Consider the following 12,628-nt stretch of genomic DNA (forward strand, 5'->3'; position numbering starts at 1 on the left):
CTTGAGCAACACTACCACTTTCAACTTTTCTATTTATGTGGTACTGAGGAATTGAACCAGGCTCTTCATTTGCATGCTAGGCAAGCACTTTTACCACTAGGCCAAACTCCAGGCCCTACGATGTGTTTTTGTATGTATTTCCACACATGTATACAATATATTCCAATCAATCTCATCCTCTCTGTTGCTGTCCCTTACTTTCTTCCCTCTTCCTAAGTGCCGGGGCCAGCCGGCAGCAAACCAGGGTTCGCGGATTGGGATTCCTGAAATAGGGGCAAGGACTAGGAAAAAATAGAAGAGAGACAAACAGATGGAGTTCGGGAGGACTACAGCCCAAGTCAGCGGTCCAAGAAGTCTGTGAGCTCCAGACTGCTGCCTAAGACTGTGTCGTTTATTTTAAGTTCCGACCTTAAATACTCTTCTTAAAACTAGGGAACTGCCAGAGGCTACATTCATACAAAATAGTAAACAAATCACATATAGGATAATTGAGAAAGGATTAACATTGCTTAAAGTCATCATGATAAGAGTTACTTCCTTGTGTATACAGTTGTGTAGGTCCAAGGTCAGGTCCAAGGTCATTGACCCCACAGTCGGTCCCCAACATCTCCCCCGTCTTTCTTTTAAAAGATGCGACTTGCTTGTCTTAGGTTGGGTGGATCGCTGACTCTGCCTTACCCGTCATGGGGAACTTCTTCAGATCAAGCTGAAGGCCCTGTCTTAGGTTGGTCAGAGAGCGTCCCCTCTTATCCCATCCTTGACTGCGATTCCTCTCGGGGGGGGGATTCATCCATCTGGGGCTTAGATCTGCGGAGTTGTTCGATTGGTGACTGTTGCAGATGTGACCATTGGACGGGTACTGGCCATAGGTGTTGATTGGTTCCCAACCATAGCTTCAGTTGTCACTTTACTTGGAGTAGAAACAACAGCAGTTGGCTTGATATTGGCTGTTGGTGGATCTGAAGTGCTGGCAATTCCTCATTCTTCAGAAGCTGCAGTAGTTTTCAACGTGATCTGTCTCTGCTGTTCTGGGACCTTACTAGTAGGTTCTTGAGGCTCTTTTTTCGGCTCTAAGTGCCTCCCTTGATGCTCTCGGAGTTCTCTCTCCAATCTACTGATTCGACCTTCTAAATGGGACTTAAGAGCTGTCATACAATCATCAAGTACATTTTTTTTTTTTGCTAATGTTCCATTCTCCCCCTTCTTTAAAACAATGCAATAATTCAAACCTAAATGATTTTCTTGATTAAACCTTGAACATGTTCACTCACTCATTCACACACATTCATACTCAAAGATTTTAAAGTGCACAAAATTAATATTGGCCATTCATTTTCCGGAAGTTTGTGTCAAGAGAGCTTTGCCAATTTTACTCTTGCAGGTGAGAACCAGGTTCAAAACAAAACTTTAGAAAAAACATAAGGATCCATATTTAAAACTGGTACCAATTTCAAAGACAAAACTGGACAAGAAAAAATATGTAACATGAACAAGACAAAGAAACAGAGACTTTTACACTTAACACAAAAACATGAATTCAGGTCTTTTCCGCATTACTGGATGCATTACTGGAGGGTTGGGGGTGAAGGTCCAGTGGGTCGCTGCTTGGATGACCACTGTCACTCTCCACAATCCGAACATAGCGTTCTGGCAGCCAGCGGGCATCATTTTCTTCCTGTGAGAAAACACATACATGCCCTCTACCCCAGGTTAGAACAGGATCTGGTCCGTGCCAAGCACCAGTTAGGGGATCCTTCCATTTTACTAAGGCAAAAGCACGCTGCTCTCTTTTTTCCCAGAATCGCTGAGCAGCAGATAAATTATTTGAATCCAGATTCAAAAAATTTAAAACAAATAAAGCATGATTAAGTATATTCACAGGGGTAGCGGGATACGACTCTCCTTTCTGTATTTTAGCAATTTGATGTTTTAATAATCCATTAGCTCTCTCCACGATGCCTTGACCTTGAGGATTGTAAGGAATGCCTGTAATATGAGTGATATTATAAGAATGGCAGAAGGACTGAAATGCTTGGCCTGCATAGCCAGGGCCATTATCTGTTTTTATTTGCGAGGGAATCCCCATCACAGCAAAACATCGAATGCAGTGAGAAATACAATGTTTAGTGGCTTCCCCAGCAAGGGGGGTGGCTAGGATAAAATTAGAATAAGTATCTACAGTAACATGAACATATTTTAATCGGCCAAATGATGGAACATGTGTGACATCCATCTGCCAAATGTGATTAGAAAGCAGTCCTCGTGGATTTATACCTAAATGAGGAGCTGGTGAGAAGGGCACACAGTTGGAGCAAGTTTTAACTATTTGACGTGCCGCTTCTCTAGATAATTTAAACTGTCAGCGCAAGGCTCGGCTGTTTTGATGATGGATGGCATGTGACTGCTTAGCAAGTTCAACTTGAGTTAAATAAACTCTGGTGGAAGAATCAGTAACTGCGTTACCCTCACTTAAAGGGCCAGGAAGATTAGTGTGAGCTCGAACGAAGCCAAAAAAACAGGGGTGGTTGCGAGAACAAAGCAAAGTTTGTACTTGGCGAAATTGGGTCTGGATATTGGAGTTAGTAGTTCCAATAAAGGGAACAGTTTCTATGACTTGAAGAGCACGAATTACATATTGACTGTCTGAGTATAAGTTAAAGGGCTCGTCTTGTAACAGGACGAGTGCTTGTAAAACAGCCTCTAACTCTACCTCTTGGGCGGAGGAAAAACCCGTAACCCAAGATTGAGTTTTCCCATTAATGGTCAAAGCAGCCGTTCCATTAGAGGATCCATCTGTAAATACTAAAGCGGCAGAAGATAAAGGCGAGGCCCGTACTATGGAAGGAAATAGGAACGTATGACACGCAGCAAATTGGAGGAGTTTGTTAGATGGGTAGTGATGCAAAATTTTTCCCGTATAATTGGCCCAAGCAATGGCCCAAGAATCGCAATGGGCGAATAGCCAATCTTGTTGTTGTGAATTATATGGGACACAGATAAAATGAGGTTCCTGACCTAAATATTTACGGGAATCCACTCGGCACATATGTATCAGATTAGCTACCAATTCGTAGTAGGGGGTCAGCACTTTGCCGGGTGTTGATGGTAGATAAAGCCATAAAAGTGGGCCATCCTGCCACAATACAGCAGTTGGGGAGTGAGAAGTAGCTAAAATGTAAACTCCCCATGGTTTAGAGTAGTCACAATAGTTCACTTGTTGCTGGGAAATTGCCTTTTCTACGATTTGGATGGCCCTCTCGGCGTCGGGATTTAAATTGCGCAAGGATGTAGGGTTGGTATCTCCTTTTAAGAGATCAAAGAGGGGTTTTAACTCTCCAGTGGACAGCTTTAAATAAGGCCGAAGCCAATTTATATCTCCTAAAAATTGCTGAAAATCATGAAGAGTTCTTAAGTGTGAAGTTTTTAATTGTATTTTTTGGCTTTTAAAATAGTGTGGGCCTAATATATGGCCTAAATACGTAAAAGGGGGATGTTCCTGAACCTTTTCAGCTGCTATTATAAGGCCAAAGCGGCTCAGATCTTGCTTTAGTTGTCCAAAGGCTTGTCGTACGACGGTAGGGTCAGAACAAGCCAACAAGATGTCGTCCATATAATGAACAATATAAACAGAAGAGAATTTTTCACGGGTGGAAGAAATGGCTCTAGCTACAAAACTTTGACATAAAGTTGGGCTATTTGCCATGCCCTGTGGGAGCACAAGCCAATGATATCGCTTCATGGGTTCTTTAAAATTAACAGAGGGGACGCTGAAGGCAAAGCGCTTACAGTCTTGAGGCGCCAGGGGTATAGTATAGAAACAATCCTTCAAATCTATAATAATCTTATAAGTATCTTTTGGGATTGCCATGGGGGAAGGCAAGCCGGGCTGTAAGGCTCCCATCAGTTCCATAGTTGCATTTATCTTTCTCAGATCCTGTAACAGCCTCCATTTACCTGACTTTTTCTTTATAACAAAAATTGGAGAATTCCATGGAGAGTTAGAAGGGGCCACATGTCCCAAGTCTATCTGTTCCTGTACCAGCTGCTGAACTGCAATGATCTTTTCTAGAGAAAGAGGCCACTGTTCGACCCATACCGGTTCTTCTGAGAGCCAATTTATGGGATCAGCATGAGGGGCAGGACAAACAACAGCCCCCGTTAAAGAATACCCTAATCCTTGCCTCGGGGGGTGAGACTGGGGTTGGAGTGGCTCTAGCTCCCCCTGTGCTGCTCGGCCTAGTCCCCTAAAGGGGAGGAGGCCTTGATCAAGTAACTGCTTAGTGACCGCAGCACTAGGACTAAACATATACACTCCCATTTTTTCCATGATATCACGACCCCATAAATTAATTGGCAGATGATCCAGGACAAATGGCTGAAAATGACCGGAGTGCCCTTCCTCATCTCTCCAAATAAGGATCGCACTGCTCTGCTGTGGGTCAGTTGCTTGCCCAATCCCCTGTAGGGAAGTCATAGAGGTTGTCAGGGGCCATTGGGCTGGCCAATGCTTTTTAGATATTACAGACACATCCGCTCCTGTGTCTAATATTCCTTTAAAGGGTTTTTCTTGTATAAATATAGTCATCTCAGGCCTCTCTTGTTTTATGCTTTGTACCCAATAGATATCAGATGATCCAAATCCTCTCTGTCCGCATGGGGCAGAAGAATTAGCAATCTCCCCATGAGATAAAGGGACAAGTATTAGTTGTGCTAATTTTTGACCGGCTGGGATTGATACTACGTGTTTCGGGGCAGAGGCCATAACTTTGATTTCTCCAGTGAAATCCTGGTCAATTTTGCCAGGTGTAATCTGTATCCCTTTAAGGGCTGAGCTACTTCGCCCTAACAGCAATCCAGCCACTCCCGGGGGAAGGGGACCGAAGACCCCCGTGGGGAGAGCTTGTGTCCCCATTTCTGGGGTCAATACTGAGCAGGTGGAGGAACAGAGGTCCAATCCTGCGCTGCCTGGGGTGGCACGGAAGAGGCTGGAGACTGATTTTGGGGGGTTGTTAGAAGATTTACTTGTGGCCGAGAAGAGGGAGGGACTGCCCCATGGTTTTGCGGGGCCAGAGGCTGGCCCCTTCTCCAGTTTCCCGAAAGCGGGCGGCCATTGCGATCTGTTCTTGACCTGCAATCTTTAGCCCAGTGCTTCCCTTTACCACAGCGTGGACATGTGCCAGGTAATTTTTCTCTCTTTAACTTGGCCTGGCGTGGGCATTGCGTCATCCAATGTCCTATTTGTCCACAAGAGAAGCAACGCCCTGGGGGTCTAGCAGCCCGGGCCTCTGGCCTCTGGCCTCTATATTTTAGAAATTCAGTAGCAGTCTTTCCTTGAGGAGCAGCGGCTAAAGTAAGGCCTTGTACATGGGAGGGTCCAATATCAGCACATAGTGAAATAAAGTCCGTGATTCCTCCCTTATTCCTATGGGGTCTGATAGCCGCCTGACAGGCGGCGTTGGCATTTTCATAGGCTATGTGTCTAACTATAATATTCCTTACGTTCTCATCTTGTACTAGGTGGTCTGCAGTCTCCATTAATCGAGACAAAAATTCTAGATAAGGTTCATTCGGTCCCTGTTTAACTTCTACTAAATTTTTTGTACGATTGGAATTACATAACCTTTTCCAAGCCTCTTTCGCCGCAGCATTTATTTGTAAATAGGCTTCCTTTGCATAACCCAATTGATCTTCGGTGTTTTTATAGATTCCCTCTCCTAACAACTGATCAAAAGTGTAAGGCAGGTTCTTAGACCTATTTGTTTCAATTTTAGCCCGACACTGTGCAGTGAACTCTGTCTCCCATAATAAGTACTCTCCCGCACTAAGGCATGCTCTGGCAAGCCGCTTCCAGTCATTTGGGCATACAATACCAGCACACGCGGCCTCTAATATTACTTGAGTAAAAGGGGCAGTTGGCCCATATTGGGAGCAGGCACTCTTTAAATCCTGCAATAGTTTAACAGTAACAGGTTGATGGTATACTTGTTCATCCTGATCAACTAAACTAGGGAAGCATCGAGGCTCTGAAATATCTTCCCTCTCTCTAGCAGCCTGAGCCAGGTTTAATTGCGATGCACTGTGCCTGGTTGTAGTGCCTGTTAAAAGGGACTTATTGCTAGGGCCTTTAGGCTTGAAAGGTTGGAAAAGGGATTGAGGCCGTAAGGCTGCAGCCGGAGGCGGTGGGTGTGAGAGATAAGGTTTAGAATCAGACACCATAGTGGCCTGAGGGTCATATTTCTTTCCTACTTCTGCGGGGGCTCTCTGCTCTATCCCCATTTTAGATAGTAGATGTAGCATTTCTTCTAACCTCTTTTCTATTGTAGCTATCCGGTCCTCCATCGGCTCATCATAACTTTCCTCCCTCATATTAAAATTTGAATTCTGATACTCAATATCTGCTGGTTGTTGTTCCCTTTTCAAGATCTCACTTACACTCTCTTGGGCTGCGGCATATGGCTCAGCCTCAGATTTTTCAGAAGGGTCCTTTAATTCATAAAGTTCCCTTAATTCAAGTTCAGCATTCTCATCTTGAGGATCTATGCCTTCACTTACTAAATTCCATACATCAATAGCCTCTACTGGGGTCTTTTCGGGGCCATATACATTATAATAATCTTTAATTCTTTTTCCTATCCGCTGCCAGGCTTTTTGGAATTCCTCCTCTATAGACCTCGGGCATGCCTCCTCGAGAAACTGTAGGAAGCTCTGAAGTACCCCTTTTTCCACCCACATTCCGTGGGCTTCAAGTAGGCCTGTTAAGATTGGTAAATATGACATATAGCTATTAACTTGACCCATAATTTTTTCTCCTGACTATACACTCTCCTAATAGTCCTACGACGTGTTACTCACCACAGGGGGGGTCCTTCACCTTGTCCCAGATTTTCAGGTCCCTGTTCGGGCGCCAGTTGCCGGGGCCAGCCGGCAGCAAACCAGGGTTCGTGGATTGGGATTCCTGAAATAGGGGCAAGGACTAGGAAAAAATAGAAGAGAGACAAACAGATGGAGTTCGGGAGGACTACAGCCCAAGTCAGCGGTCCAAGAAGTCTGTGAGCTCCAGACTGCTGCCTAAGACTGTGTCGTTTATTTTAAGTTCCGACCTTAAATACTCTTCTTAAAACTAGGGAACTGCCAGAGGCTACATTCATACAAAATAGTAAACAAATCACATATAGGATAATTGAGAAAGGATTAACATTGCTTAAAGTCATCATGATAAGAACTGATTGACATAGCTTAAAGTCATCATGATAAGAACTGATTGACATTGCTTAAAGTCATCATGATAAGAACTGATTGACATTGCTTAAAGTCATCATGATAAGAGTTACTTCCTTGTGTATACAGTTGTGTAGGTCCAAGGTCAGGTCCAAGGTCATTGACCCCACAATCGGTCCCCAACACCTAAGACAATTTCAACAGAGTTCATTGCTCTGTTTTCATATGTGCAAACAAACTACTTCAATCATATCCATTCTCATTCACTGCCACCCGCTTTGCTAATACTCACCCCTTAAATAGAGTGTCCAGAAACTGTATTAACTGTCATACTCTCTCTCCCTCATGACTAGAAGCTTCCACTTTTAATGTTCAGTTTTAATTTTGCCTTTGTATTTCGAATTATTAAAACTTGGATATTTTCTTCTAGGTTTGCTATTTTCTTACAGACGAATCAGTTCTTCTGTGCTCATTTTGTGGCTCTGTACTGTTTTCTTTTCAGTTTGCTTGAACTCTCTTTTTTGTTGTTGTTGTTTTGTTTTGCCAGTCCTGGGGCTTGAACTCAGGGACTTGGCACTGTCCTTGAGCTTTCTCAAGGCTAGTGCTCTACCACTGGAGCCACAGCACCACTTCTGGTTTTTTCTGTGTGGATGGTACCAAGGAATCAAACCCAGGGCTTTGTGCATGCTACACAAGCACTCTACCACTAGGCCATGCTCCCAGCCCTTTGTTTTGTTTTAATAACTATTTTCCCTATGACAGTCTTTTGCCTTAAAGTTGTTATTATTTTTCTGGGCCAGGAGTTTGGCCTAGTGGTAGAGAGCGTACCTAGCATGCATGAAAACCCGGGTTCAATTCCTCAGTACCACATCCATAGAAAAAAAGCCAAAAGTGGTGCTGAGGCTTAAGTGGTAGAGCTCTAGCCCTGAGAAAGTCCAAGGACAGTGCTCAGGCTCTGAGCTCAAGCCCAGGACTGGCAATAAAAGAGATGTTATTATTATTTTTCTGTATAATCTCTTGATACTTTATTTTATACTTGATTCTGATTTGGGGAAGTTATTGCTCCTGGAAGTTTACAAAAAGTTTTATATGCTGCTTTGTTGTTAGAGATCTAGAATAGGCTTTATAAGCTTAGTTGTTATAAAGGAGAATAGAAACAAAACAAAATAAAGAACCCTTTTTCCTTTTCAAAATGCCACGTCATCATTACCATACCATTTTCTTACTGAGATGATTGTGTACAACTATAATTACAACACTTTAAGAGGCTTAGGCAGGAGAATCATGAGTTCAAGAGCAGCTTGGGATACATACCAAATTAGAGGCCCAGTGGCTACATAGTGAGACTGTGCCTCAAAAATAAAACAAAACAAAATAACATGTTTTCCTATGTCTACTTCTGGGCCATCCCAATCCCCTCTAATTTATCTATTTTTATAAATATAAAAGTGGAGCAAAGTCTATTATGACCCTTTACTGGACAATTATAGATACTTCATGGATAAAATATTAGAAATACAGGGACCAGGAGTTTGGTCTAGTGGTAGAGTGCTTGCCTAGCATGCATGAAGACCTGGGTTCGATTCCTTAGTACCACATACATAGAAAAAGCTGGAAGTGGTGCTGTGGCTTAAGTGGTAGAGCGTTAACCTTGAGAAAGCCCAAGGACATTGTTCAGGCCCTGAATTCAAGCCCCACAACTGATCAAAAAAAAAAAAAGCTGATGCAGAATAGAAGAAATTTTTGTTACAGTTTTATCTGTATTTTTCTGATCACCTGGTTTTTTGCTTTTATTATAACATTTACTTAATGTATTTCTTTGAATACTGCTGCAAATTTTATTTCAAAAATTAGAATCAACAAAAATTTAGAAACATGATAAACTTACAGACAACCTTTTATATGCTTTTACAAGAGGCACAGGTTAAGGAAACATTCCAATGACTTTGATTAGTTAGGTGATCATTTATTTACTTACTTATCAATTTTAAAATTTCTAGTAGATACTCTCTCCCTAGTAATGCTGCAGTTTTTTCTTGCCTTGGTCCTTGATATCAGGTTCTGTGCATTAGCAAACTTCTGAGCTTAATAGCTGGGTGGTGCCTTTCGCATGGATGTTATGTAAGGACTTGTCGCCTTCTTTTGGAGTCAGTCATCCCGTCAAGTTGAAGGAGTCAGTAAGGTATAATGGAATTAAGAACTTGTATGACTGCCCGGACTCTGCTACCAATGAATGATCTGTCTTGACCTTGGGTTCTACATCAGTAGAAGGACTAGCTTGACCTACTGACTCTAAGATTCTCTCCTAACTTTTTATCCTGTCACCTCTAAGTGTCCTTATTTTTTGTTTTCTAAAATAAAATTTAAATATAGGAAAGAGAAATTGAATATCCAACTTTAAAACATTTTGATGTGTCATTGATGAGGTTCTAGTTGTGTGTCATGTTGCTTTGCTTGGTCTAATCGTTTTCAATTAAGAGGGCACACTAGAATTACCAGTGAATATTTGAAAATACAAATACATTCACATAAACACTTAGATTTGAGCTCCCTCTCTTGCAATTCTGATGCAGTAGGTTGTAAATGAAACCTAAGCAACCAAGCTGATTCTGATGCAATAGTTGAGAGGTATACCTTACACTATAAAGTTTTTTGGAGACAGCTACAACAGGTATAGTCTGGTCTGGCATGTTCTTGTTTCTTTTTCTTTCTTTCTTTCTTTCTTTCTTTCTTTCTTTCTTTCTTTCTTTGCCCCCCCTCTCTCTTTCTTTTTTTTTTGCCAGTCCTGGGGCTTGAACTTAGGGCCTGAACACTGTCCTTGGGCTTTTCTCAAGGCTAGCACTCTACCACTTGAGCCACAGCACCACTTCTGGCTTTTTCTGTGTATGTGGTACAAAGGAATTGAACCTGGGTCTTCATGATGCTAGGCAAGCACTCTACCATTAGGCCATGCTACTGGCCCTGGTCTGGAATATTCTTTTTTCTTTTTTTGTTGGTGTGGGGCTTGAACTCTGGGCCTGGGCACTGTCCCTGAGTGCTTCATCTCAAGAACACTGCCCTGTCCCTTGAGCTATAGTGCCACTTCTGTTTTTTCTGGTAGTTAAGATAAGAGTTTCATGGACTTTTGTGCCTAGGCTGGTTTTGAACCATGATCCTCAGATGTGAGCCCCCTGAATTTTTTTCCCAGTCTTGGGTCCTGAACTTAGAGCCTGAGCACTGTCCTTGGATTTTCCTCATGGCTAGCCCTCTATCAATTGAGCCACAGCATCACTCTACTACTAAGCCAAACTCCCAGCTCTGGCATATTTTTAAACAAATGTAAACCCTATTGTTCTTTTGAGATTCTGTAAATAGTTCAGATTTCATTATTTCTTTAAGAAGAACTTATTTCTCATTAAACTAGGTGGCTTATAAACAAGTCAAATTTTATTTCCCGAAATTCTGGAGGTTAGGAAGTCTAAAATACAAGTCCCAGCAGATTTTGTGTCTGGTGAAGAAACATTTTCTGTTCATAGATGAAGCCTTCTTTCAGTGCCTCAACTGGTAGAAGAAATGAAGTTCCAAGAGATCTTTTATAACTGCATTAATCCCTCCCAAAGCCTTGACCTCCTAAATATAATCACCTTGGCAGTTACAATTTCAACATACGAATGAAGGGGGCAGAAAGAGTTAACCATGGCACCCATAGTTCACAGCTCAAAGTTAAGGATCTTTCTTTTCTTTTCTTTGTTTCTTTCTTTCTCTCTTTCCTGTTTTTTGTACTAGGAATTGAACCCAGGCACTTGTGAATGCTAGACAAGTAAAATCTCAGTGAGCTTTCCTCTAGTTCCTCTATATTTTAAATATAAGTACCATGTGATTTCTGATACACATACACAAGATTAGTAGGTGATTCTGTCTTGCTATAATAGAGATTTAAAAAGTGTGGTCTCAATACCTGACTTATGAAATGGTAATACTTCTGCACAACACTTTAATAGGAATAACAATAAAATTATATTAAAAAATTAAAAGTTACAAATTAGAAACTTAGTAAATCTATTTTTTTGATATGCTTAAAAATGTGTGCTTCTTGCTACTGGTCTTGTTTGTTGACATGGGGTCTTGGTAACATTTGCTCAGGCTGGACTCAAATCACAATCCTCCTGACCTCTACCTTCAGAGTAGCTGGTGTGAACCATTCAGAAAACATTCTGGCAGTTCCTCAAAAAGATTAGCAGAGTTTTCTTATAACCCAACAATTCTGCTCCCAAGCATTTACCCCCGAGCATTGAAAACAGGTTTCAATCATTCCTATATGAATGTTTGGAGAGGCTTTATTCATGAGAGCCCAAAGACAGAAACAGTCCAATTTCCAAGAGCTCATGTATAGACAAATAAAGGTGGTATGTTCATGTCACTGAACATTGACAATGAAGGAATGTGGCACTGATGAATGCTACACCATGGATGAACCTTAAGGAGTGTGTTAAATGAAAGGAACCAGCCAGAGAAAACTACTTATTGTTTAATTTCATGAAGTAGATCAGTGCTTGCCTAGAGGTTAGGAGAGAAAAAGAGAGTGACTGTTAATGGGAAGAGGGGCCTTTTTGGGGGTGAAGAAAATTTTCTAAAATTGGTTTTGATGATGATCATACAACTCTGAAAATACTAAAAACTATAGAATTGTGACCTTAAAATTGGTAACTTTTTCACTGAATTCTAGAGAAAAATAACCTGGATTTGTTCACTACCTCCATCCTCGACTTTAAGTTGTGCAGCCTTGGGGAAGTTGTATAACTCCTCTGTTTCCTTTGTGAAATGGGGATTATGATAAGCATGCCCATGAGACAGCACTGTTTAGTTCTGGGAAACTACAAATGTCAGCTGTGAAAATCTTGAGAAGACTGGATGAGTCTTAGATAAACAGGTGAGAGGAAGCCAATTTAGTAGCCAGGGATAAGGGTAGGGTCAAGGTTAGTTTGTTTGGAGGCTCTGAAGAAGGTAGTTAAGTTTTTTTTACAAGCCCAAGGTAGCAATCTCTTGGTGGTTTTGGCTGACCAGAATGCTCCAGTCACAATGCTGTCATATGGGGGTTAGCATACCACTAGGCTGGATCATGTTCACGTTGACATCTGATTAACACAAGTGAAATCCCAAGGAGGAAATAGAAATTCCAAAGTTTTCTTTAAAATGAAACCTTGCTTGGTGGGTATGACAAAGGCAGCTGGATTCCTGTGTCTACTTGTCTTGGAGGCAAAAAAGTGGTCAAGTATTATGCTTCTGCCTTCTGATCAGGGTTGTATGAGAAGGGGCTTGAAGTCTGCCCTTTGATCTCTCTCATTTAAATCACAAATGGGAGAATTGATGGGGTACACTGTTGCCCTCAATGTGGAGAACCTTTCCCTATTCACCTGCTTCCAGGAGGGGC

General features: G+C 41.9%; 1 protein-coding gene across 1 annotated transcript in view; it reads left to right on the forward strand.

The window, feature by feature from the left end:
- Txnrd1 (thioredoxin reductase 1) overlaps nucleotides 1-12,628 on the forward strand; it is a 93,559-nt gene that overhangs the window by 16,998 nt on the left and 63,933 nt on the right. The window lies entirely within an intron of this gene.

This window comes from Megascapheus bottae, chromosome 2, assembly GCF_031878675.1.
Source record: "Megascapheus bottae isolate mThoBot1 chromosome 2, mThoBot2.hap1, whole genome shotgun sequence".
Classification (NCBI taxonomy): Eukaryota; Metazoa; Chordata; class Mammalia; order Rodentia; family Geomyidae; genus Megascapheus; species Megascapheus bottae.